Source organism: Panthera onca, chromosome A1 (assembly GCF_046562875.1).
Source record: "Panthera onca isolate mPanOnc1 chromosome A1, mPanOnc1 haplotype 2, whole genome shotgun sequence".
NCBI lineage: Eukaryota > Metazoa > Chordata > Mammalia > Carnivora > Felidae > Panthera > Panthera onca.
Genome location: NC_138339.1, coordinates 203,875,644 through 203,903,200, shown reverse-complemented (window position 1 = coordinate 203,903,200; position 27,557 = coordinate 203,875,644). Strand labels below are relative to the sequence as shown.

The following is a 27,557-nucleotide window of genomic DNA, read 5'->3' as shown; positions in this document are numbered from 1 at the left end:
TATAATTAAGATAAAACATTTTTTCCTGTGCTCAGCCATCCTCTGCATGTATGAATGACGTGATTCTCACCTTTTTTTCCAGAGCATGTAGCTAAGGTAAGTGAGATATAAGCATTCACTCATTGACTACTGCATCAGATACCACGGAGAGCTCTAGGCTGGCATCCCATCCATAGTGATGGGTAAGGGAGGCACCATAAACACAATGAATGGATGGACACATCTCTATAAACTGAGTACATGCATGCAAGGACTGCAACCGTAAAGAGACGATACTCCTGAATTCCAGATGATTTTTGGAGTGCTTAGTATAGATGATCTCGAGGCTTGTTTTGGGGCATATTAAGAAAACTTGCATTAAGGAGATAAATAATAGAGTTGTGAATTAAAGGGACTGAGAATAATAACAGGAACTCAGCACATAAATCAACACATATTGTTAAATTAACAAATGATATATATTTGCTTGCAAACTGTGGAGATCACAAAATTCACATACATGCACTTAAGTAAGAGTGGGACAATTTGGGGAAAGTATAAATTATGAGTAAATAATGATTGAAAAATAAGCTGGATTTCTTTCATGGGAAAGGATCGTATCAAGAGCATTTAGATAAACTGGCTTTTGTTATTGGTTTATTTGTGCTTGGAAAAGAGTTTGGAAACATAGAGTGTAGTTAAATTGGGGACGTCATGAATTTGGACAGATGTTGGTCTAAATCCCAGCTAAGCCATGTACTAGCTAAAGGTGATTTTAGGGGAGAAGGGTGAACAACAACTTCCATGCGTTTCAGTGTCTTATTCCGTAAGTGGAGGATAATGTCTACTTTTCAGGATGAGATTCGAAACTTAATATGTATTAGATGCTCACTGAATAGTTGCTATTTTATGACTGAAAGCAGCTCATGATTTTGGAAATGATAGAAAGGTAAAGATTTGAGAAAGATAAGGACAACAAAAGAAGCGGTTGAAAAAAAAAGATATAACACTAGTATTATCCCATGTAAAAGGAGTGACTCAGTCACAGTAAGCATGCCAGGCAAGGTGGAAGAGATGGTTTGATGATAAAACAGTGTTTTAGGTTCTATAGACTATGACCTGCATAGTTCAGGAAATATGAGACTAGATATATATAGATTTAGAAACCATGTAATTGATAAGTAAGACTGAAACATAGTTATTCCTGGAGGGTCTCTGAAGGAAGGAGTGTATGTAGTAGAATCATTGACAGATTGGGAATGAACAAATCTATCATCTTTAGACATTTCGACATTTCCAAATCTTTTTCAGGTGTTCAAACTATCTCTATATAAGTTTTTATATTATTTTTTTTGATGTTGTATTTATTTGGTATTTAAGATGTATTAGATCTGTGAGTTATGGATGGTTTGTATAATTAACCTGGATTTTATTTTCTGCACTCCTGGCTATTGAATATTTACTGAATTCTCTTGCCAAAATGAATTTGTGATTAGGCTCTTTGTGTGTTGTGCTCTTTGTTGTTTTTGCTGAGTCAGTGGGTTGCCTTACCTCTTTTGCTTAGACTAAAAATCACTACCCAGAGATACCATCATTCAACTGTTGTGATGCTTTTTCTAAAAAATATTTTTTAAGTTTATTTATTTTGAGAGAGAGAGAGCGCACATGAGCAGGGGGAGGGCAGAGATAGAGGGAGAGAGAGATTCCCAAGCAGGCTCTGCGCTGTCAGCAAAGAGCCTAATGTGGGGCTCAAACTCACAAACCGTGAGATTATGACCTAAGCCGAAGTCAAGGGTCCAATGCTTAACTGACTGAACTACCCAGGCACCCCTCAACTGTTGTGATACTCTTAAATAAAGCCCAGATGCAGGAAATTCTTAGTGAATGACTTAGTGACTAATAGGATTAAGTATCTACTTCACCACCACTAATGGATACTTAATTTCTACTCTGGTGGAAATAATAAAAATGGTTATGGCATACATCCACATTATGGAATTTTAAAATTTAAAACACAGTAGGGGGGCCTGGGTGACTCAATCAGTCATTGAATCCAGCCCCGAGTTGGGCTCTGAGCTGAGTGAGTCTGCTTAAGACTCTTTCCCTCTCTCTCTGCCTTTCCCCTGCTTGTGCACTCTCTCATTCACCCTCGAAAATTAAGATTAAAATAAAATAAAATAAAATAAAATAAAATAAAATAAAATAAAATAAAATAAATTTAAAATATAGTAAAAGACATAATTACTTAAAAATTTTAAACCTTATTTACAAAAATATACAAGAAAAATAGCCAAATGTTTTTCTGAAGGACAAATAAAGGGAATTTATGTTACTTTGTATTAAAATAAATAATTTAAAAGAGAAAATAAATATAGCAATGCAGTGTTGGCATGAGAATGAATAGATTTATGAAACATAGTAAAAAAATTAGAAAGACATTCCAACAAGTAATTATTTATAATGAGCATATTTGCACATGTAATTGGATATTTAAATTTTTTCTGTGCATTGCTTATATTTCATTAGATTGTTTTCATCCTCCTGATTTCCTTGTCCCCTTGTCTATCTCTCCCTCTCTTTCTTTTCTTGTTTCAATAGGTTTAAAAATTGTAACAGGAATGAATGTTTGAAGTAAGGAGAGAGTAAATTTATACTGTAGTATTGCTCTTAGACTCAATGGACAGACATTGGTCGTAGTTAAATTGTATGAACTGAATAGACTTTTCATTACTGACATTTACAGGAAGTCGATATTTTACCACTTTTTTGATGATCATGGTCAGTAGGATAGTTTCTGACAAATAAGATTGCTCTTTCAGATATTATATGTAGCATATGGTTATCTAAATAGATACAGAAAAAATAGATTTGATAAAATCCAAGTTCTATTCCTAATGAAAAACTCTGAGAAAATTAGGAGTAAAAGGGACTTTCTAATGTGATAAATGTCTATGAAAAACATACAGCTAACATCATAGGTAATGATAAAAGACTGCTTTTTGAAACTACAAAACATTGCCAAGACAAATTAAAGTAGATCTAAACTAATACAGTGACATCCCTTGTGACTGACTAGGGAGAAGGAATTTTGCAGGGAGGAGCAGGAGGAATCTTCTGGGGAGGATATATTTATTCACTATTTGATTATGGTTATGGTATCATAGGTGTATACATATGTCAAAACATCAAATTGTCTTTTTCAAATATGGGTAGTTTATCTTATGCCTATTATACTTTAATAAGATTGTTATATTATTAGTATTAGTACAGGTATTATTTTCTATTACAGTCAGATGTCTTTACTGAAAGACTTGCGTTTAATCACTAGAAACCAGAGTTCAAAACCCTGTACATATCCTCCCTTCACTGCCGGTTTCTGATACTACCAAGACTCTCTCAAGGAAGTATTTTCCTTTGGTGCTATAATTAGTAAACTCAGCTTTGTGTGGTTGACAGCTTATTTTAGTGGTCAGTTGAAATAGAAATCTTTTGTCTGTCGGGTATGTTACAAATATTTTCTCCTAGATGAAGGATTGGAAACATTTTAGGGGTTGTGGGCTGTCTGAGCCTGGTGACAATACTCAAGTCTGCTCTTGTACTAGGACAGCAGCCATAGATAAAATGTAAATGAGTCGGCGCTGCCGCCTTCCAGTAAAGCTTTATTTACACAAATCAGCAGCCATTTCATGGGCTATAGTTTGCCAAACGGTCCTTGAATAGTATTGTCTTTTAACTTTATTTATGGTACATTTTAACATATAGTTTAAAATTTTATCAAATCTCATTTTTTTTTGTTATTCCTAGGCTTTGTATCTTTCCTTTTATAAGATTGTACAAATATTTTTCTATAGCTTTTCCAGTATTTTATACATGTTTTACATTGAAATTTTTGATATGATAAAATTTACTTGAGTGCATGATGTGAAGTAGAGCTCTCTACTTTCTTTTTTTCCCAAATGATCCAATACTGTTTATTAATTACATGGCCTCACTTTGATTTGAAATTTCATCTTTTTTATAGAATATATTCTCCTAATATGTAGATTTATTTCCGAAATCACTGTTTTATTTCATTATCTATTTTTTTCCATTCCCAGCCAATAAAATACTCTTTTATTTACTTGAGTTTCATGAAAAATTTTACTTCTAGCAGAAAAGACTATTACTGTTTTCACTCATCTTGAAGGATTATTTTTCTTTATTTATGGGTTTTCTTTGCTTTTGTGGGTTTTTTTTCCTTCTCATTATATATTCTGTTGTCGGTTTATTCTTTTGTGTATAGGAAACTATTAAACTTTTCCTGTCAAATTTTTGTCTTACTAACATACTAAACAATGTTACTAGTTATAATAGTTTTCCAGATGATTCTTGTGGATTTTATAGCAGAACAATCATAACATAGACAAATAGTGACACAATTTAATCTTTATTTCCAGTGTTTATTTCTCATTTTTGTTCTTCCTGCATTGGCTAGGAGTGACAATAGAGTGTTGGGTAGTAGTAATAGTAGCAGGCATTTTTTTTCTTGTTCATGTTTTTTTTTTTTTTTTAATTTTTTTTTTTTTAACGTTTATTTATTTTTGAGACAGAGAGAGACAGAGCATGAAGGGGGGAGCGTCAGAGAGAGAGGGAGACACAGAATCTGAAACAGGCTCCAGGCTCTGAGCTGTCAGCACAGAGCCCGACGAGGGGCTTGAACTCACGGACCGCGAGATCATGACCTGAGCCGAAGTCGGCCGCTTAACCGACTGAGCCACCCAGGCGCCCCTCTTGTTCATGTTTAAAATTAGTTTTTTGTCATTTGAAATACAGAAGCCAAGCAACACTTCTCTGTCTCAAAAATATCCTGGTCACTCTTCTATATATAGCACGTAAGTTTTAGTTTTTGTTAAATGCCTCTTAAATTTTCTCTAAATTATTTTGATGAGAATTATGGTCTTAAAATATTCTATGCTTCTATTCAGGAATAGTATTTCCCTATTCTTTTTTATGTTTCTGATTAATTTTTTTTGTTAAAGTTACTGCAAATAGTTTTATATGTTATTATGATGTTATTATTTTGTGATTGATTTTTAAAAAGTGTTCTAGTGGACTATTTGAGTACATGAAAGATGTACTGATTCCTGTATTTAAAAAAAATAAACATAATAAACTCATATGTTTTATCAGTTATTTAATCATTTTGTGGGATTTTTTTTTTTAAGTTAACAATAGCATCATGTACAAATAATGAGAGTTTTGTCTTCTTTTTGGATAATTACAACTTCTATCACATTTCCCCCTTTTTTATATATTCCTTTGGCTAGAGTATTTTTAGTCTTAGTGGTGGTGATAGCAACCTTGCTTTGTTCCATTTGTTATAACTACTTTAATATGTATTTGTTAAGACTACAGTTGGATTTTGGCCAGATATGCATCATAATTTTAAAGATTTTTTTCCCTTTTTTAATCCTCTTAAGGATTTAAAAAATAACCAGGATTGATATTAAAACTTAACACTTTATTGAAATATGTATTTGTTTAATAACATTTATTGAGATAATTATATATTTTTAAACTTTTGAAATATCGATAATGTGTTCTCTGAATTGATTTCCTAATTTTGAGGCACATATCTATATTTTTAAATCTCTTCTATTGGATTATGGTGTGCTATCTACTTAGTACATTTTCAGATTAGAGTTGTATGATATTTTTTAAGGTGTTCATGTCTGTATTTTTTAATGAAATTACTCCACTATCTTCTTTCTTGTGCTATATTTGTAAAGTTTGGGTATCAAAGCTGTGTTAATTTTATTTGGGAAGTTTCCCATCTTTTATTGAGCAAAATGACTTTAGTATGTTATTTGTAGATTCTGTCTCTGAGTAACATGTATATATTCAGAGGCAGCTTGTTTAGTTTGTACTTTTTCCCCTGAGGCTAAATATCAATTTTTTGGGTACTGAAATTTAAAATCCATTTGGTTTGGAGAATTCCCAAAAGATTAGCATTTTGCCTAGAATTTAAAAAAAAATAATTTTAGGCCTTGAGAAAGAACTGCCATATCTCCTTAGAGTGTAATTTCAGTGTTTAGGAGTCAGGTGAAACATGGCATATTCACTGAAATATCTTTCATAAGCCAGTGGGAATCCTCAGTTGACATGAATGCTTACATAGGTGTTAAGTTTGGTTCTGTCATTTAACTTAAGTCACTTTAAAACATCGATATTTAGATTCAGATCAGAGATACAGGGCTTGTGTCCCATTTGGAATTGTCATTCCCTATTTTCTTAGAAGATCTGAATGTACCCATACATGTGTTATGTGAATGTGTTTGGATCCATCTACCCTTGTGGTTAAATTATGTTTTGGGAGGTACATTTCAAACCTGCAAACCTAGGTTACCTCATGAGAAAAAAAATCAAATTATTAACTGTTAGATAATATTGTGCGATATGTTATAGATAAGAGAATTAAATTTATAACATTAAAGTTTCACTATACATGTATAAAATTATTGAAGAAATATTAGAAGAAAATAATATTAAAGAACCTAACCAATTTTTCCCTATTACAAATTCTATGTATGTAAGAAATAATGAGAACTTCCTTACTAAAGGACAAAGTTTGGATCAGACTTACAAAAGAAACTTTATTTGCAATTTTAAAGGTTCACCTGTCAGTATTTGAAAAACAACTACAATATTGTTGCAATGCAAAATGCTTTGAAGAGTAAGTATCTCAGTATAGTTCTGTGGCTTCTTTTACTCTGTTGTGGTTCCTGAAAAGAAACCAGCAGGAGTTCATCCTAGTCTTAGATTGTTAGATATGAAATTTTGTCACAGAATTGTTGATCTCCAGTATGTATTGTTGGATATGTGCTAGTCATTGAAAATGATTTCAGAATAAAATAGACTTTTCCTTGAAGGCGTTAGGAGTCTCTGTTTCAGTGCCAATTCCCATTCTTCCCTAGAATGATTGCCAAGGTATAAATAGCTGAAAAAAAAAAGAAAAAAAGAAGAATTGGGTGCTAAGTACTTCACTACACAATAACTCTATCATCACTTTACAGTAACAACTGACAAATGATCCATTACTGTCAGAGGGAAGGTTTTTAAGTCATTTCTTGACTACATCTATTGAGGATTTTGAAGGCAATCAGTAGAGATACATTTTTTTCTAGTGTGTTTATTCCTTAATCTATAGTCTTTAAGGATGTGCCAATTATAATTTATCCACTACCTATTATGAAACCCGGATAACAAGATAATGCAAGTAATTAACAAGGTTTGTACACTACATAAAGGTACTGTGTTGCCTGACATGTTTAAGCTACTAGAGTGAAGTTACACTGATAACATTCTATTTCTGTTTCATCCCTGAGGACAATAACTATTCCTTCCTAATCCTGTTTAGATAAGGGTGAAATTCATGGGTTAGTTCTCCAAAGATCAAGAGTTTAGGTTTTCACGTAGCAAAGAGCTTTGTGAGGAGAACATCTCCATTTGTCTGCCAAATCTTTTTCTTATTTCCCCAACCCCCCTTTTTTCCCCAGTACAATTGCCTTGTATTTCCATTCATCAATCCAACCAGAGTAGAATTAGTAACATTTGCTTTCTATTATTCAGTGTTTGAAATAAAACAAGTAGACTTTGTACCTTATAGACCTTGTAGGACCATAAATGAATGCTTCCATGTTCTCTCTTTGATGAATCTGAATCTGGAGTAGATATTCATTTAATTTAAGGAACAACTAGTTGTTGTTTTTTTTTAATTTTTTTTAACATTTATTTTTGAGACAAAGAGAGACAGAGCACGAATGGGGGAGGGTCAGAGAGAGGGAGACACAGAATCTGAAACAGGCTCCAGGCTCTGAGCTGTCAGCACAGAGCCTGACGCGGGGCTTGAACTCACGGACGTGAGATCATGACCTGAGCCGGTCGGCCGCTTAACCGACTGAGCCACCCAGGCGCCCCAGGAACAACTAGTTTTTAAAGATGAAGAGAAGAAATAGAAAATTTCCTTTGAATAAACAGAATTTAGGCTGTCACATAGTCTTTAAGATAACTCTACGCTTCAGTATAACTAGAACGAGGAGCAATATTCAGAGTAAGTTGGGGTGTGAAGTGAACTTGAGTGTGTTGTAGCCAGTGAGTAGGAGCAATGGTTCCCCTTGGTGTAGGTTTAATGTCCTTTTCCTGTGAGCCTAATATAACATCAATTGTGGATTTATTTTGTCTTCCTTTTCACATTACTTGAATAAAAACACAAAACCATGAAAGACAGCTTGCTAATGAGTTCTTCATCCTCTTAGCTTCTCTTAGATTCTGATTATTGAAAATGAATGGTGCCCCACAGTACACTTCTTCTCTCACCAGTGTGTCCTCAAATAGGGAGGGGAAAAATGATGTATTTTTTTACATTAGAAAATAAAATAACCTTCAGCACTTAAAATGAAAGTAATTTACATCTTTACCACTTTAGAATTACTGTATATATTCAATTTCAGCATTTTTTTCACTAAGCCTTCCTCCTTTTTAATTTTTATGGAGGTTTTGACTTTGCTTTACTAGATTTTGTACTTAAATAATGTAGGCTTCCCTCCATTCATAGATTTAATACAGGCTTATGAGGTCAATATTTTAACCTTGGTAACATTGCTTCATTCTTCTTGACTATTTTAAAGTCAACATACTTCCTTTTTCCTTTCCAGGTAAATAAAATTAGTAATGTTTAGACTTTCTGACAATACATCACTTGAATGAACTCAACATGTGCTTTTAAGAAAAAAGTCACCTTGTGAAAACTTGTTTATAAATAGAATTAATGTTAGTTTCTAGGATTTTCAAAAGTTTCTTTATTCATATTCAAAGCTGGCTCAATCCTCAGTTGCTGTTTGCTTATGAACTTGGTGCAGTGGTTTCAACATGATCTGACAAAAATCAAGAAAGATTTGGTGGAGTTTTACAAAAGCATGCAGCATGAATTTTGTTCTGTTTATTACTGCTTATTTAAAAGAGCTGATACATATGAACAAAGACACTAGTTTTCTTGATTTGAAGATCAGAAAGAAACAATTTCTCAAATTAGAATCAGAGCCAAGATTTATCTGTTGAGTAAACTCAAACCTACTTTACAAATCTTGGTCCGTGAAATAAGGAGTCTTTCGTTACTTGATATAATAAATGTTAACAATATATCAATAGCATAAACTTAAAAAAATTACTACTGTTAATTTCTGTTTATGAATATTTGCTCTTTCCAAAGATAAATTATTATACATAAATGCCTATACACAACCATGAAACACAGGTATATTATATCATTACTTTCATATTAGTGTTGTAAGTCCATGATTTTACATTTCAGTTCATTGCTATGCATGGGAACTCCTCGGTGCAGGAGGACTCTGAAATCAACATGTGAATGGAACTAAAATTGTCAAATTGCAATGGGATAAGGCGCGTTGAGGTAGAGAATAAAATGAGGATGACACAGAGGATCTGATAGGGCCAGTATTTTCATTCCTGTGCAGTCAGTTAAAGGGGGTAAATAGGTGGTTTAGGGATGAGAGCAGCAACTGACCAAAAATATCTTACCATTCCCCTCAGCTTGGCTGAACTTTGACAGACCGCTGACCTCCTTTTTCTTAGAACACTTACTTTAGAAAATTTGTGATGGTAAATTCTTTCTCTGGCCATTTTATATGCAAATATTCTTGGAAGACACACACTAGTTTTACAACCCAGGAATGTCTTTCTCGGGGACCTGGGAGCCATCTCTTTGAAGTGTAATCATCAAGGTGGTTCAGTGCCCCTCTCTCTCAGTCTGACTTCATTGGGAGCCAGTTAGAAAACCCTGATGGCCAAAACACAGAGAAAACCATTTGCAAACTGATGAATAACTCAATGTGCTCAACACATCTCATTGAGAACTCCCCCTACCCCACCCGACCCCCAGCATTCTTCAGTACTTTTCCACTAGCTACTCCAGCACTTAAGATCCTTCTCACCTTTTGTGTTAATGGAGTTAAGCATAGTCTGAGTTCTGGTCTCTTTTCTCTATGGACTGTAGCCTTGTGTCTTACTGAGCTCATGCCACTATAACAAAATACCATAGACTGGGTGGCTTACACAGTAGGAGTTTATTTTTCATGGTTTTGGAGACCAGGGTGTTAACATGGTCCAGTTTGCATGAGGGAGCTTGTCCTGGCTTGCAGATGGTTACCTTCTCACTGTGTCCTTCATGACCAGGGGCAGGGGTGGGGAGTTGGGAGGGGAGAGGTCAAGAAGGCTCTCTGATGTTTCTTTTTTTGAAGGGCACTGGTCTCATCATTAGGGCCCCACTCTCATGACCTCATCTAAACTTAATTACTTCCCAAAGAACCCATCTCTAAATACCATCATATTGGGGATTAGAGCTTCAACATAGAAATTTGGGGGAAGACTTTTGTCAGTGCAATTTTTGCTTTGATACAACCCACTGGCAGCAGAGAATGATTTCATAGATGAAAATAGCCTTTTATTCCCTGTTCTTGGTGTCACATTGGGTTGGGGATAGGCAAAGGAAAGGATGTACTATCCTTTTCTCAGACATTTTATATTTCCCATAGGTAATGCAAATTTTAAGTAAAATTATGAAAAGGAAATTTTTCTTTGGTGCCTATCCATCTCTCCTCTTTCATTCTACCCATCTCTTGTATTTGGTGTAGGGGGAGGGACGAGAAAAGCAGGGAAGGTGTCCTGGAAATAATGACATTTGAATATAATAATAGTGGGAGAACAAGATACATTATGTGGGCAGCAGTTAGGAGAAAAGCAACAGCTAATATAAGGAAGACGGGTGAGCTAATAATGATAACAGCAATAACAAAGTTAGTTATAACATTTATTTAATTTCTGCTATGTGCCAGGCTCCGTTCTAAACACTTAATGTGCATTAATTCATTTAATCGTTATAGCAACCCCATGAGGTACATACTATAATTATTCCCATTTTGGACATAAAGATATTAAAATGAAGGGAGTTAACAAATTTGCTCAAGGCCATAAAGCTAACAAATGATAGAGCTGGGATTTAAATCCAGGCATTATTGTCCCAGTACCCATGCATTTAACCTCAAAACAGCACTATCACTGACTATATGTTATTACTCTAGAGATAAGTGTACTTTAATCAGGTAAATGGCCTCTGATGGTGGCATTTTGACCATGAGTTCAAGCTAATGAGGAAAAGGTATTGTTAAAGGAGCAGTGGGGTTGGATCAGTCTTTCAAAAACACTTCTTAAATTGAAGGGGTACGTGGGTGGCTGAGTCAGTTAAGAATCTGATTTCTGATTTTGGCTCAGGTCATGATCTCACAATTCATGAGTTCCAGTCCTGCAGTGGGCTCTGTGCTGATAGCACGAAGCCTGCGTGGGATTCTCTCTCTTCCTCTCTGCTCCTCCCTAACTCGTGATCTGTCTCTCTAAATAAATAAACTTTAAAAAGAGGTGGGGGGAAGCTTCTTAAATTGTAGAATATTATAACTACCTGTTAGTTTTGAAGGAAACATCAGTGCTGAAAACAAAGTTAATAATAATATATATATATATATATATATATATATATATATATGTATTGTTTTATAGCTTACAAAATGCTTTAACCTGTGTATTTTCCTTAAAATTTTATCAATGACTGTAAAGTAAGATTGAAGAAGTTACTATAACTTTTGAGGAAGTAGTACAGCTTTTCAAAGATGACAGCTGATTAGGGGGCAGGATTCAATATTCAAATATAGACTGCCTGATGCCTGATTCCTTAAACTTTTCACTAAGTTCAACAAAAACTGGGTATAAAAGTGATTTCAAAACTGAGATTTGAAAGTTGGAAAAAAGTGGTTAAAGATACACAAGTATATTACACCTGATATCTTTGAAAACAATTATTACTATTGAGTGTAAGACCTGTAATTAGGAGTCATTGAAGTATTTTTGGAGAAAACTCTAGTCAACAAATTACTTTTAGACAATTGAGAAAAAAACACAAGTGTAATTGCTAATCAAAGGATACTCTGGGGAAAGACCCAGCCACTTACAGTTTAATTAGGGACAGTCAGCATGAAATCAGAGAAAAGAGATCATAGCCAACTTTTGAAGAAAACACATTTAAGAGGTAAGAAAGTAGTCATGAACTGGCTCCTATAATTTCAAAGTTCCCTGGAGACTGCTGGCTGAACTGATATCCTTTGATACTGATGAATTCTTTTCTAGTTAAAATTCTGTTTCTTTCTTTGAAAATTTAGAGATTAGAAATATCTAAATTGAAACATTCAATTATAGGAAGAAAATTATAATGGGTGGCCTTTATGATTGCTGTACTAGAAATATGAGACTAGAAGGCAGAATTAAATATTTAGCTAAGGTGAGAGAACTCCATAGCTGAGAAATGTGATGCAGAAGAAACACTTTTTTCTCCACTTTGCATCTTAAAGACCTGAAGGAAAGAATGTGCTATTTATTGATAAAGTGTTTGGGGCAAAGTAGTTAAACTCACAACAGGTAACCCAAAGTACTTTTGAAAAGGTCATGGTTGAGAACATTTTGGATTTTGAAAAGGTATGCAAGTTGACAAAATGCAGATTAGTGACAGGAAAAGAAGGATTTGTAAACTTTATGAGATCACATTTGAGGAAAATTGTATAAATATTTAAGAAAAAGCAAATGCAACATTTTCACAGCTTGTGGAATCTTTTAGTATTCTGATTCTTATCCAGTTAAACCATAGAGTGTGAAAATAATAAAATACACAGAAATATACACAGCAAGACAGTGATGATCTGTCTCTTTCCCTTTATTTTTCCGTCTCATACTCTCCCTTGCTTTCCCACTTGATGTTTCCAAGTCTGTCAGAATGAAGACAACCTCAGGTAATCTTTCTTAGAAAAGAAATAAAAGGGGCTTTGGTGTGTTCACTGCCAGAGAGGGATAAGGGGCTTTGAGAAAATTATATAAGTCAGTGTGTGTGTGTGTGCGCACACGGTGTGGGAGAGAGAGAGAGATTTTATCTTATACACATACTCATCCCCCCTCTCCTTTACAGTAAAGCAGTGGTCCTCAACTGTGGCTTCACGAAAATGAGCAGGGGAACTTAAAAAATTCCCAGTCTGTGCTCTAGGCCAGTTGCATCAGGAGCTGTAGAGGTAGAAATCAAGCATCCCATCATTCCAGTGAGCAGCTGACTTTGAGATACATCCTACAAAGTAGCCAAATGTGGTGATTGTCTGTCCCTCCCTGCTTTAAGAAAATTCTGGGAATTTTAAGAAAATTCTGGGAAAACATTGGGGGTGTGGTTAACCCACTTCACATCTTTATAATCTTTATCCTTTTGATAAGTAGCAGTAAAGAAAACCCTTGCATTTATTCTTCTGTGTGGCTATTGTAAACCTATTGTCTCCCCTCTAGGAAAATCTCCAGTGGTAAAATAACAACTGTATATTGACTTAAATACTAATTACACCAGTTGTCTGCTTTTAAAAACTCTTTTGCTTATATAATTGAATACACGAAGCTTATCACATTGCACTTCTGTAGCTTTCTTTATCAGCAAAATTGTTTCTAGTCCCATGTTTTTGCTTTAAGGTTTCATTTATAATCCAACCTTCATCTCTCCCCATTAAAGCCCAGAATTCTTTTTTTTTTTTAATTTTTTTTTCACGTTTATTTATTTTTGAGACAGAGAGAGACAGAGCATGAACGGGGGAGGGTCAGAGAGAGGGAGACACAGAATCTGAAACAGGCTCCAGGCTCTGAGCTGTCAGCACAGAGCCCAACGTGGGGCTCGAACTCACGGACCGCGAGATCATGACCTGAGCTGAAGTCGGCCGCTTAACCGACTGAGCCACCCAGGCTCCCCAAAGCCCAGAATTCTTATCTTTCTCCTTAATGTTTGGCTGAGTATATGTTTTGTGTGTCATTACTTTAGCCAGTGATCACAGAAGAATGTAATGAGTAGGTAAACACAATGCTTTTTTTTTTTTTAAATAAATGTTGACAAAACTAATAGATAGTTGTTATAACATTTGTATACATTTTTAAATTTTCATTAGCCGTTTTAAAACCATGGTATATCTATATCCTGTCATGTTACATGTGTGCTATCTCTTTTAATGTTAATATGGAGCATAAAGGCACTTATAAGTAAAATGCATGCTTCTCAGTTGTTTATTTCTTTGAAGAATTTAATGTGTTTTGAGTATTTACTTATCTAGCAAAGGTTGATAACATGAAGTATAAAAATTGCTGAATCAGGTATAAGAATTGGGGGAATCAGTGAAGAACATTCAAGTAAATTGAGAGGAAAGAGGAAATAGATTTTAACACCATGATTGAACACGGGACAAGATAGTCAAAGGATCCTAGAAAGGAGAAAAATGGTTAGAAATGGAAAAAAAGAATGAAATATCTTAGTACTAATCAAACAGCAGTATAGTAAATGAACAGTCAACCAGCTACAATGAATTTGGAAATGCATGACCTAAGAAATATACTTTACAATTGCTAACACTATAACTAAAATAATGTATTAATAGAAACTATTAATATATGCTAGAATAAAAGGTATCTCATCAGGTAGAGCTTACTTTGTATGAATTCATTCCTCTGTACTTATCTTTTCTACAAGAGTTACTGAGTTTGTGATGTGAGGTTGTTGCTATTATTTCTGTTCTGAAACAGACACCATCTTGCTTTTTAATACTTTATTATAGCTATTTTCTATCCTTACTTCTGCTAGTCACTTGTTGCTTATCCCTTGTGGTCTTTTTCCTTCTTTTTGGGCAAAGCTTAAACATGTTACATTTTGTTTCAAATTGCGGCATTTGACTGGAGTTCCAAATTCTTGAATGGTTTCTGGTGGGAAGTGTCCAACTAGAGAGTTCGCCTCTTTTTATATGAAAACCTCTGCTGTTCTAGATATTCCCCTGTTGGTTACAGGATGATATTGACTTTGAGAAAAAATCAAATTAACAGTCACTGGGTATTCATTATATGCTACGCAGAGGTACTGCTATATATGGGGGTAAGGGAGAAGGTTATAGGTAGAGGGAGCTACACATGGGGTTGCAGCTAGTTTTAGCCTACCACCAAATCATAGAGCATTCAGTACTGTTTGCACATTTTCCCCACAATTAATTATTTTGTTTTGCTTTGTTTTATAGCTTTGGTTTTATTTAAGCTGTACATGTGTGTCAGCTGTATAGTTGTATAAGAACTATACACATAGAGGCCTTATATCTACTTACAAGTCTGCATGTATTCAAGTAACATTTTGAGGTGCCTGGTGGCTCACTTGGTTAAGCATCCAGCTCTTGGCTTTGGCTTAAGTCAGGATCTTATGGTTTGTGAGATTGAGCCCAGTGTGGGGCTCCGTGCTGGCAGTGAGGAGCCTACATGGGATTCTCTCTCTCTCTCTCTCTCTCTCTCTCTCTCTCTCTCTTTGCCCCTTCCTGCTTGCATGTTTGCTTGCGCTCTCTCAAAAATAAATAAACATTTAAAAAACTTATTTATTTGAGAGAGAGAGGGAGGGGGAGAGAGAGAGAGAGAGAGAGAAAGAGAGAGAGAATGAGCGGGGGAGGGCAGAGAGAGAGGGAGATACAGAATCTGAAGAAGGTTCCAGGCTCTGAGCTGTCAGTGCAGAGCTTGATGTGGGGCTCCAAATCATGAACTGCAAGATCAAGACCTGAGCCGAAGTCGGACTCAACTGACTGAGCCACCCAGGCGCCCCAACATTTAAGACATGATTTAAAAAATTCAAGCCAACACTGGAATCTGTGGGACTTTCTTCCTTCAAGTGGCATATGCCCCTCTCTCCCTCACTGCCAAGGCTTCTGGAAGGCTGGCTTGAGCTCTGCAGGGAGTCCCCAGGGGGTTCCACTATTAATCTTTGAAATTTTAGTGTCATGTGGAGGAATTAGAAGGAAATCTGTTATTATTTTTAAAAACAGTGACTACATTAGTATTTACTGCCTGCTCCAGGGTGAAATGAAAGTATCTTAGGGAAAATATACACTACCTGAATTGTTAAGAATAGGATGATATATATAAACATAAGATTTAGAAAAGATAGGTATTTATAGGTTGAATTCATAATTATTTTTTACAAGTATGAGTGCATTTGAAGTTATCAGAGGCAACAGCGTTGAACATTGTAACTGGGGCAACTGTCATGTATCCTGGTCTGACCCCTGTCTTTCCTGAGGATTTTGATTTTCCTAAGAAGTCTCCTTTTTGGCCAGCGCATGCATTTTTCTAGTCAAGTTCATACATGCATTAAGTTTAAGGAGGCAAAGATCAGTCTCAAACTGAAAACTACTATTTTAATATGCACAAATGTAAAAGAGGCTGTTATGTTTTATTTCCTCCATTTAAAAATGTTCTTGTCCTTCATTTATGTTCCTGGTCAATAATCGACACTAAGTTAAGAGGAGGGAAGAGGTCAGACAATGTGACAGAAGGAATACTTGCAATAAAACACAGACAGAAAATTGTGCTAATAGGTTAACTCCCTACTAATGTGAATAAATCCCTCTGTGAACCTTTTCTGTGATTGCTTATGTGAAGTAATTATTGTCTGGCCTAAAACCTTATAGTTAAACTAAAACTGGCAAATTTTTATTGAGTGCTGTGATAATGTCATGTTTCCAGTCACAATGGCGTGATGTTTTATGGTTGCAAGGCATTCGTTCATTCACCCCTTCATTGTTTCGACAGCATATGTTGTATGCTCGTTATGTTCCAGTCAGATATATGTATAAATAATTGCACTACAGTGGGGTTAGATTCGCAATTTGGACCAGGACCAAAGGGAGTAAAAAGCGAGTGTCATCAATTCTGCTTGGTTGTGTCAGAAAAGGCTTTAACAGAGGAGAACACACATGAGATTTGGTCTTGCAGGATGAAAGTCTTAGAGTCTATCAGGGGAACAATAAGAGGGAACATTACAGGCAGAATGAAAGTTTGTGCAAGGGATGAAATAATGGGGCTTGTTCAGGGAACTGTAAATAGTTCCACATACTTGGAGAGTCCCAGAAGCCACTGACTTTGGTGCCAGAAAAGCTGGACTTGAACTTAGCTCTGTCTGACATTTATTGTCTATATAAGTTGGATCAAGTCTCTTGACCTTTCAACACCTGAGTTTTACTCATTAAAAATGAGAATAATAGTATTCACCTCAGACTTTTTTTTTTTCCTTCATAAGGTTTGGATGAAATATGGCCTTTTATAGAATCTTGTCAGTTTCTGGCCCCTGGAAAGTACCCTCTAATTGCAAGTCGTTGTTGTGGTCCACATGGTCATCAAGATCATTGTTGCTTTTCCGATAGGAGAAGAAGGAGATAAAGTTGAAGAGGTGAGGAAGGATCAAGCCATAGAAGACTGTAACGTGTTCTGCTAAGAAATCTCATCAGCGTACTTCTAAGTGTTAATTTCACTGACAATAGCCTCTTGCAAAATCGTATGAAATCCGTCCTTAAAGCTTACTGTCCTTTATCTGCAGAGTTTAACCTTCTAATTGTGTTTCTTTATCAATCTCCAATACCTTTACTGTTCCCTTCTTTTCACACATTCTTTCACCTGTCATTTTTCTTCTATGTTTAGCCATGTAATATTAAGTGTTTTCAAAAAATGCGCGAATTAATTTTCATTTGCATCTTCACTTGTAGTCATTTCTGTGAATAAGGAATCAAACTTTAACTTGACAATTTTATCATAAAACCTCTTCTTCAATCTTAATTTTTTCATTTATTTTACTTGCTTAAGTGATTAGCAGTTAAGAAAAGGGAAAAATACTCTTGCTTTATTGGAGCTACAGGACTGACGTATCTATATTAATTATGGGATATAAATAGAATTTTCATTATATGTTGTCAAAAAACTTGTTTTCTTATTTAAAAAATACCCTGCAATTCAAAAATGAAGACAAATCAGTTGGTTCAGATTTGCTGGTCTGGACAAAAAAAGGAGCTGTGTATGGAAGCTATCAGGAAGATATTTATGCATGAAAATGAATTTGATTCTGAATAGCATCCTGAGAAAGTGTATGGTTTTTGCTATATTTCAAGGTACTTATTTCCATAACTCTCACCAATGATATATTTGCATTGCCAAATCCCTCCTAGTAAACTAGCAAAAACTGAAAAATTCATCCGATGTAAAGATGTTTGAAGAAAAATATATAATCTGGACTTGTTACACTTTGCAAACTGGATATACAAGAATATTGCCTTTAAATTTTTCTCATAATGGAATAGTTTTTAAAAATTGTTTGAAAGATAGTCTTTTTTTAGGCTTATGAGGAATGGACATGTAAATATGAAGGAATTTATAAAGTAGGAACATTTTTAACATTGCTATTTAGATATGTTGTAAAATTCACCCATTTAAAGTATACAATTCAATAGTTTTAGTATATTGAGTTGTGCAACCACTGTCAAAATCTAAATTTGGAACATTTTCATCACCCCATTACCCTGTGCCCATTACAGTCACTCCCCATACCTGCCCCAGCCCTAATCTCTAATGCATTATATATACTTTCCATCTCTTTGAATTTGCCTAATCTGGATAGTTATATAAATGGAGTCATACAATGTGTGATTTTTTTTGTAGTTGGCATCATTTGCTTAGCATAATATTTTGAAGGTTCATCTGTTACATAACATGTATCAGTAATTGATTCCTTTCATTGCTGAATAATGTTCCTTTGTATGGATATAACACAGTTTGTTTATCCATTTATCAAATGATAGACATTTGGATTGTTTCCATATCTTGCTTATTATTATTATTATTTTTTTTTTTTTTTGAGTTTACAAATATTTTTAATGGCTATTTATAAATAAGCTCTCACAGACTTCTACCCTAGGAGTTCTGTTTTACTGCAACAACCTTGTACTAGAATGCAAAATCAAGGGATTTGATTTCAAGGCCCAGCTCTGTCAATTTTTCACTGTCAGTTTTTCACTGATTATGAATGAGGTAGGTAACTTGAATCAGGATTTGTGTTTTCTTGCTTATTATTAATAATGTTCTAATACTCAAAGATAAATTTTGTGTGGATATATGTTTTTATTTAACTTGGCATATATATAAGAGAGGAATTGCCATGTCATATGATTAAATATATACTTAACCTTTTGAAAAACTGCTGAAACTGTTTTCTAAACCTAATGTACATTTTACAGTCTCCCCACCAATGTGTGAGGATTCAATTTCTTCACCTACTTGTTGTGGTCTTTTAGATTATAGCTATCCCAGTGGGTGTGATGTATTATCTTATTGGTGGCTTTAATTTGCATTTCTCTAATGCCTGATATTGATGAGCATCTTGTCATGTGCTTATTGACCCTTGGTATATCCTCTCTGGAGAAATGTCTATACAGGGCCCTAGCCTGTTTTTAAAAATTGGACTCATCGTTTAGTTGTAAAAGTTCTTTATTCTGAACACCAGTTTCTTCTCAGATGTATGATCTGCAGATATTTTCTCTTATCCTGTGTGTTGTCTGTTTATTTTCTTAATGGTATACTTTGCATCACAAACGTTTTTAATTTTGATGCCGTCCAATTTTTGTATTTTCCTCTTTGTTGCTTGTACTTTAAGGTGTCATTTCTAAGAAACCATTGTCTAATCCAAAATCACAAAGACTGACTCCTGTATTTTCTTCTAAGAGTTTGATAGTTTAGCTCTCATATTAGGCCTATTATAGATTTTGAGTTTTTGTTTTATTTGTTGGTATGGTATAAGGAAGAGGTCCAACTTCATTTTTTGTAAGCAGATATACAGTTATCTCAGCCCCATTTGTTGAAAAGACTTCATTCTTCATTGGATTGTCTTGGAAATCTTGGCAAAAATCAATTTATCATAAATGTAAAGGTTAATTTCTGGACTCTCAATTCTATGTCATTGATTTATTTGTCTTAATCCATTACTAGATGACTGTCTCAATTGCTGTGGCTTTGCAGTAGGTCTTGAAACCAGGAATTGTGAACATTCCAACTTTGTTCTTTTTTTTTTCAAGGTTATTCAGGCTATTCTGGATCTCTTGAATGTTCATATGAATTTTAGGATCAGCTTGTCATTTCTGAAAAAAAAAGTACCTAGGATTTTGATTGATGTGGTATTGAATCTCTAGATCAATTTGGAAGTATTGCCATCTTAACAATATTAAGTTTTCTGATCCATGAACGTGGGATATAAGTTTATTTGGAACTTTGATTTTTTCAGCAATGTAGGTTTTAGCATTCAAGCCTTGTGCTTTATTAAATTTATTCCTAAATATTTTATTACTTTTATTTTTTAAATAAAATTATATTTTAATTTCATTTTCAGATTGCTCATTGCTAGTGTATAGAAATACATTTTTTTGATATCCATCTTATATCCTGTAACATTGCGAAGCTTGTTTATTGTTCAACACGTTTTAGTGATTTTTAAATGATTTTCTGTATATAAGATTGTATTATCTATGAATACAAATAACTTTAGTTCTTCTTTTACCAACTGGATATCTTTTATTTGTGTTACTTATCTAATTGCCTTGGCAGGATCCTTCAGTATAATGTTTAATAAAAGTGGCTAAAGAGAACATCCTGTCTTTTTTTTATTGTTTATTTATGTATTTTAAGAGAGAGAGAGAGAAAGAGAACTTGAGCAGGGGGTGGGAAAGCAGAAAGAGGGAGACAGAGGATCCAGTGTGTGCTCTGCACTGACATCAAGAGCCTGATGTGGGGCTTGAACTCCTGAACCATGAGATCATGACCTGAGCTAAAGTCGGATGCTTAAATAACTGAACCACCAAGGTGCCCCACATCCCTCTCTTTTACCTGATCTCAGGAGGAAAACATTCAGTCTTTCACCATTAAGTATGATATTAGCTGTGGGTTTTTTAAAGATACTTATTTATCACATTGAGGAAATTTCCTACCACGTCTAGTTCATTATTTTTTTTTCATAGAAGGATATTGGATTTTGTCAAATTACTATATTGTATGCATTGAGATGGTTGTATTTTTTTCTATTAATATGTTGTATTACACTGACAGATGTTAAAACATTCTTATATTACTAGTACAAATCTCACTTGTTCATACTGTATTATTATTTATATGTTACTGGATTAGGTCTGCTAGTATTTTGTTTAATGTTTCTGTGTCTATATTCATAACGGATATTGGTTTGGGGTTTCCTATTCTTGCAATGACTTTGCCTGGTTTTGGTGTCAGGGTGATACTGAGCTCATAAAATGAGTTAGGAAAGTTATCCTAATCTAATTCTTGAGTTTCAGTAATTTGTGTTTTTCTAGAAATACATCCATTTTATCTAAGTTATCTAATATGTTGGCATATAGTAATAATATTCATAATATCCCCTTATAAAGTATTTTATTTCTGTAAGGCTAATGGTGATGTCCCTTCTTTTATTCCTGATTTTGGTCATTGAAGTCTTCTCTTTTATTTTCTTATTCAGTTCAGCCAGAAGTTTGTCAATAATGTTGAACTTTCAAGGAACCAACTTGATTTTGTTGATTTTCTCCATTATTTTTATATTCTCTATTTCACCCTAAAAGTGTCTCACTAAAATACTCTGAATAGCATTCGAAGTATATAACAGACATTTAGTGAGAGCCCAGTGATGTAGTAACATAAAGGTGAGAGGAGAGAGAAGTGAGGGAGAGGGACAGAGAAAAAGAGATGTGAGATGTGTTTTCTTTCCTCTCTCTTTGGTAGAAAGCAAAACAGATTTTTGTTTTCTTTGTTTACAATTTTGTGTTCTGTTTTTGTTTTTTGACATTTTTAGAGGTCTTGACACAATCACACTGTGTTGGAGTAGCCAGGTATTATCATAAGAAGACAGCATACTTTCAGTGGAGAAGGTAACAACAGCCTTAATGGACGTTAGTGGACATGGTGGACCTTAAGGTCTGAATGGAATTCAAGATTTCATCAGTAGTGGGAGTTAAAACCAGTAGGAATACATGAAAGTTCAGGCTTCATTTTCAGGTGTGAACTAATTTCCTTCTGGATCTTTGAAGATGGTGGACAATAATAAAGAAAGTTCAAGCCAAAAGGGGGAAAATGATGTGCTTTTACTATCCCTTTTTAGGGAGTGCCTCTTAAGATGAAGCCTTAAAAAAATAGGATGCCATATGGAAACAGAGTAGATTTGTTTATGTGGATTTGTTTTTGCCACAAGCAATTGTAGTGGGGATGAGGAGATGGAAGCCATAATTCAAGTGATTTAGTTGTTTTGACTAGCAGCAGATAACTACTGATGATACCATTAATTGTGGTAAATGAATGTGAGGCTGAAGAAATACCATTTACACATTGCTCTATCCATATTCTGCATTTACTGTTTATTATTTGTTTTCAGAAAGATCATATGTCTAGTAATTTTAGTGTAATCTGTAAAATCAAAAGGCCACAGATAGATTTACTGACATCATCATCACCATCATCATCATCGTCAATCTTTGCCATGGTTAATATCTATTTTACATTTATTAATTGTGTCGGCTTTTTTTGGTAGGAATTTTATCTCAGCTGCCCTTTCCTCCACCTTTCCTCCTTCCATACTATTCCTTTTATGCAATATAAAAAAGTAAAATATTAGGAGGTAGGCACTTACTTCACCTCAACATTTTATTCCACTGACTGAGTTCTACTTTGGTAATACATTAAGCTCCAACAGAAACATTATTGTGTCTTTAGGCCTTAGGATCCTAAGTCTGATGAATTTATTATTTACTTGAATCTAATGAAATAAGTCAAGTTATTAATGTAAATTAGAGGAAAGAATCCCCTTAAAATATGTTCTTCCTCTCTTTTTAGGCAATTAGATATCCAGTAGTAAATCATGGGTAAAAGAAAAATAGATGGCATATCACATTCTTAAGGGTTATGTTGAAGATCAAGTGCTTTCAAGTTACTAAAGCCCAGTGATTCGCTCAGTATTCATTCTGACTTGAAAGCATCTCAAATTAGTAATCTTGGATTAACTGCTCTTTCAAAGGCACTCTCAAAAAGGAATGGTAATGTGAGGTGGGTAGGCATTTCTGTAATACACTTAATATTGAATTTCAGTATTAGAAGCCGGGTTTAACTAATACCTGAAATGCTAGTGACAGTAACCCCTTGAGACCACAAGGATAGAAATCATGTGGATTATTTTTTTTATTGATTTTGGATTAGGTATCTGTGTCTTTACAGCTCATATTCTTCATCATCTTCCTATGTCAAATTTTGTATGTTTTAAAAATTAGTTCAGAAGCATTGTTGACTAAAAGGCAGACTGAAAAGATAAAAAAGCACAATATTTCTTTATTTCATTTATATGTTTTATTGTGTTCTCTATTCTCTTTTTAAAAAAACAGAAATCTACTTTTCCCAGCTGGTTACATATACATTCCAGATGATTTGGTAACTCTTCAAAAAACACAAGCTCAAACTTTGAGAAAAGTTAAATGTATTGTATAAATAGCATTTCCCTAAGCCATCTGAAAGTTGTTGACATTGTTCTCTATCATTCTGAATATGTTAGAGTGTATTTCCTAAAAACAAGGACATTTTCCTACATAGCCCCAGTATAACTAACAAATCAGGAAGTTTAACAATGATGTATATTACTACCACCTGATACCCAGATCTTATTCAGTGTTCACCAGTTCTATCAATAATACCCTTTATAGCAAAAAAAAAAAAAAAAAAAAAAAAAAAGTGTTCTAGTTCACATGTTCTGTTTAGTGGTAATGTCTTCTTTTTTTTTAACTTTATTTTTTATTTTTTAAAATTTACATACAAATTAGCATATAGTGAAGCAATGATTTCAGAAGTAGATTCCTTAATGCCCCCTCCCGCAACCCTTCCAGCAACCCTGTTTGTTCTCCATATTTATGAGTCTCTTCTGTTTTGTCCCCCTCCCTGTTTTTATATTATTTTTGTTTCCCTTCCCTTATGTTCATCTGTTTTGTCTCTTAAAGTCCTCATATGAGTGAAGTCATATGATTTTTGTCTTTCTCTGACTACCTTCACTTAGCATAATACCCTCCAGTTCCATCCATGTAGTTGCAAATGGCAAGATTTCATTCTTTTTGATTGCTGAGTGATACTCCATTGTATGTATATACCACTTCTTCTTTAACCATTCGTCCATCAATGAACATTTGGGCTCTTTCCATACTTTGGCTATTGCCAATAGTGCTACTATAAACATGGGGTGCATGTGTCCCTTCAAAACAGCACACCTGTATTCCTTAGATAAACGCCTAGTAGTGCAATTGCTGGGTCGTAGGGTAGTTCTATTTTTAGTTTTTGAGGAACCTCCATACTCTTTTCCAGAGTGGCTGCACCAGCTTGCATTCCCACCAACAATGCAAACGAGATCCTCTCTCTTTCTCTACATGCTCGCCAACATGTTGTTGCCTGAGTTGTTACTGTTAGCCATTCTGACAGGTGTAAGGTGGTATCTCATTGTGGTTTTGATTTGGATCTTCCTGATGATGAGTGATGTTGAGCATTTTTTCATGTGTCGGTTGGCCATCTGGATAGCTTCTTTGGAGAAGTGTCTATTCATGTCTTTTGCCCATTTCTTTGCTGGATTGTTATTATTTTTTTGGGGTGTTCAGTTTGATAAGTTCTTTGTAGATTTTGGATACTAACCCTTTATCTGATATGTCATTTGCAAATATCTTCTCCCATTCTGTCGGTTGCCTTTTAGTTTTGCTGATTGTTTCCTTTACTGTGCAGAAGCTTTTTATTTTGATGAGGTCCCAATAGTTCATTTTGGCTTTTGTTTCCCTTGTCTCTGGAGACATGTTGAGTAAGAAGTTGCTGCTGGCAAGATCAAAGAGGTTTTTGCCTGATTTCTCCTTGAGGATTTTGATGGCTTCCTGTCTTACATTGAGGTCTTTCATACATTTTGAGTTTGTTTTTGTGTATGGTATAAGAAAGTCATCCAGGTTCATTCTACTGCATGTCACTGTCCAGTTTTCCCAGCACCACTTGCTGAAGAGACTGTCTTTATTCCTTTGGACATTCTTTCCTGCTTTGTCAAAGATTAGTTGGCCATACGTTTGTGGGTCCATTTCTGGGTCCTCTATTCTATTCCATTGAGCTGAGTGTCTGTTCTTCTGCCAGTACCATACTGTCTTGATGATTACAGCTTTGTAGTATAGCTTGAAGTCTGGGATTGTGATGCCTCCTGCTTTGGTTTTCTTTTTCAAGATCGCTTTGGCTATTCGGGGTCTTTTCTGGTTCCATACAAATTTTAGGATTGTTTGTTCTTGCTCTGTGAAGAATGCTGGTGTTACTTTGATAGGGATTGCATTGAATATGTAGATTGCTTTGGGTAGTATCGACATTTTAACAATATTTGTTCTTCCTATCCAGGAACATGGAATCTTTTTCCATTTCTTTATGTCTTCTTCAATTTCTTTCATAAGCTTTCTACAGTTTTCAATGTATAGATTTTTTCACCTCTTTGGTTAGATTTATTTCTAGTTATTTTATAGTTTTTGGTGCAAGTGTAAATGGGATCGGTTCCTTGATTTCTCTTTCTGTCGCTTCATTGTTGGTGTATAGGAATGCAACCAATATCTGTGCGTTGATTTTATATCCTGCAGCTTTGATGAATTCATGAATCAGTTCTAGCAGTTTTTTGGTGGCATCTTTTGGGTTTTCCATATAGAGTATCATGTCATCTGCAAAGAGTGAAAGTTTGACTTCCTCCTGACTGATTTGGATGCCTTTTATTTCTTTGTGTTGTCTGATAGCAGAGGCTAAGACTTCCAATACTATGTTGAAAAACAGTGGCGAGAGTGGACATCCCTGTCTTGTTCCTGACCTTAGGGGGAAAGCTCCCAGTTTTTCCCCATTGAGGATGATATTAGCGTTGGGTCGTTCATATATGGCTTTTATGATCTCGAGGTATGATCCTTCTATCCGTACTTTTTTGAGGGTTTTTATCAAGAAAGGTTGCTGCATTTTGTCACATGCTTTCTCTGAATCTATTGAGATGATATGGTTCTTGTCCTTTCTTTTATTGATGTGATGAATCACGTTAATTTTTTTGCAGATATTGAACCAGCCCTGCATCCCAGGTATAAATCCTACTTGTTGTGGTGAATAATTTTTTAAATGTATTATTGGATCCAGTTGGCTAATATCTTGTTGAGGATTTTTGCATCCATGTTCATCAGGGAAATTGGTCCATGGTTCTCCTTTTTAGTGGGGTCTCTGTCTGGTTTTGGAATCAAGGTAATGCTGACTTCATAGAAAGAGTTTGGAAGTTTTCCTTCCATTTCTATTTTTTGGAACAGTTTCAAAAGAATAGGTGTTAACTCTTCCTTAAATGTTTGGTAGAATTCCCCTGGAAAGCCATCTGGTCCTGGACTCTTGTGTTTTGGCATATTTTCAATTACTGATTTGATTTCCTTACTGGTTATGGGTCTGTTCAAATTTTCTACTTCTTCCTGTTTCAGATTTGGTAGTGTATATGTTTCTAGGAATTTGTCCATTTCTTCCAGATTGCCCATTTTATTGGCATATAAAATTGCTCATAATATTCTGTTATTATTGTTTTATTTCTTTTGTGTTGGTTGTGATCTCTCCTCTTTCATTCTTGATTTTATTTATTTGGGCCCTTTCCTTTTTCTTTTTGATCAAATTGGCTAGGGGTTTATCAATTTTGTTAATTCTTTCAAAGAACCAGCTTCTGGTTTCATTGATCTGTTCTACTGTTTTTTTGGTTTCGATAGCATCAATTTCTGCTCTAATCTTTATTAATTCCTGTCTTCTGCTGGTTTGGGGTTTTATTTGCTGTTCTTTTTGCAGCTCTTTAAGGTGTAAGGTTAGGTTGTGTATCTGAGATCTTTCTTCCTTCTTTAGGAAGGCCTGGATTGCTATATACTTTCCTGTTATGACTGCCTTTGCTGAGTCCCAGAGGTTTTGGGTTGTGGTGTTATCATTTTCATTGGCTTCCATATACTTTTTAATTTCCTCTTTAACTGCTTGGTTAGCCCATTCATTCTTTAGTAGGATGTTCTTCAGTCTCCAAGTATTTGTTGCCTTTCCAAATTTTTTCTTGTGGTCGATTTTGAGTTTCATAGTGTTGTGGTCTGAAAATATGCACAGTATGATCTCGATCTTTTTGTACTTGCTGAGGGCTGATTTGTGTCCCAGTATGTGGTCTATTCTGGAGAATGTTCCATGTGCACTGGAGAAGAATGTATATTCTGTTGCTTTAGGATGAAATGTTCTGAATATATCTGTGAAGTCCATCTGGTCCAGTGTGTCATTCAAAGCCATTGTTTCCTTGTTGATTTTTTGATTAGATGGTCTGTCTATTGCTGTGAGTAGGTGTTGAAGTCTTCTACTGTTATGGTATTACTATCGATGAGTTTCTTTATGTTTGTGATTAATTGATTTATGTGTGTGGGGGCTCTCACATTTGGCACATAAATGTTTACAATTGTTAGGTCTTCTTGGTGGTAGACCCCTTGATTATGATATAATGCCCTTCTGCATCTCTTGATACAGTCTTTATTTTAAAGTCTAAATTGTCT

The 27,557-nt window shown here is 34.7% G+C and overlaps 1 long non-coding RNA gene across 1 annotated transcript in view; it reads left to right on the top strand.

Annotated features, from left to right (window-relative positions):
* Window positions 1-13,384, top strand: part of LOC132680289 (uncharacterized) — a 47,182-nt gene extending 33,798 nt beyond the window's left edge. Inside the window, exon 3 of the long non-coding RNA XR_009610615.3 lies at window positions 13,043-13,384. This is a non-coding gene — a long non-coding RNA (uncharacterized LOC132680289). The remainder of the gene's footprint in view (window positions 1-13,042) is intronic.
* The last annotated feature ends 14,173 nt before the right edge of the window (window positions 13,385-27,557 follow it).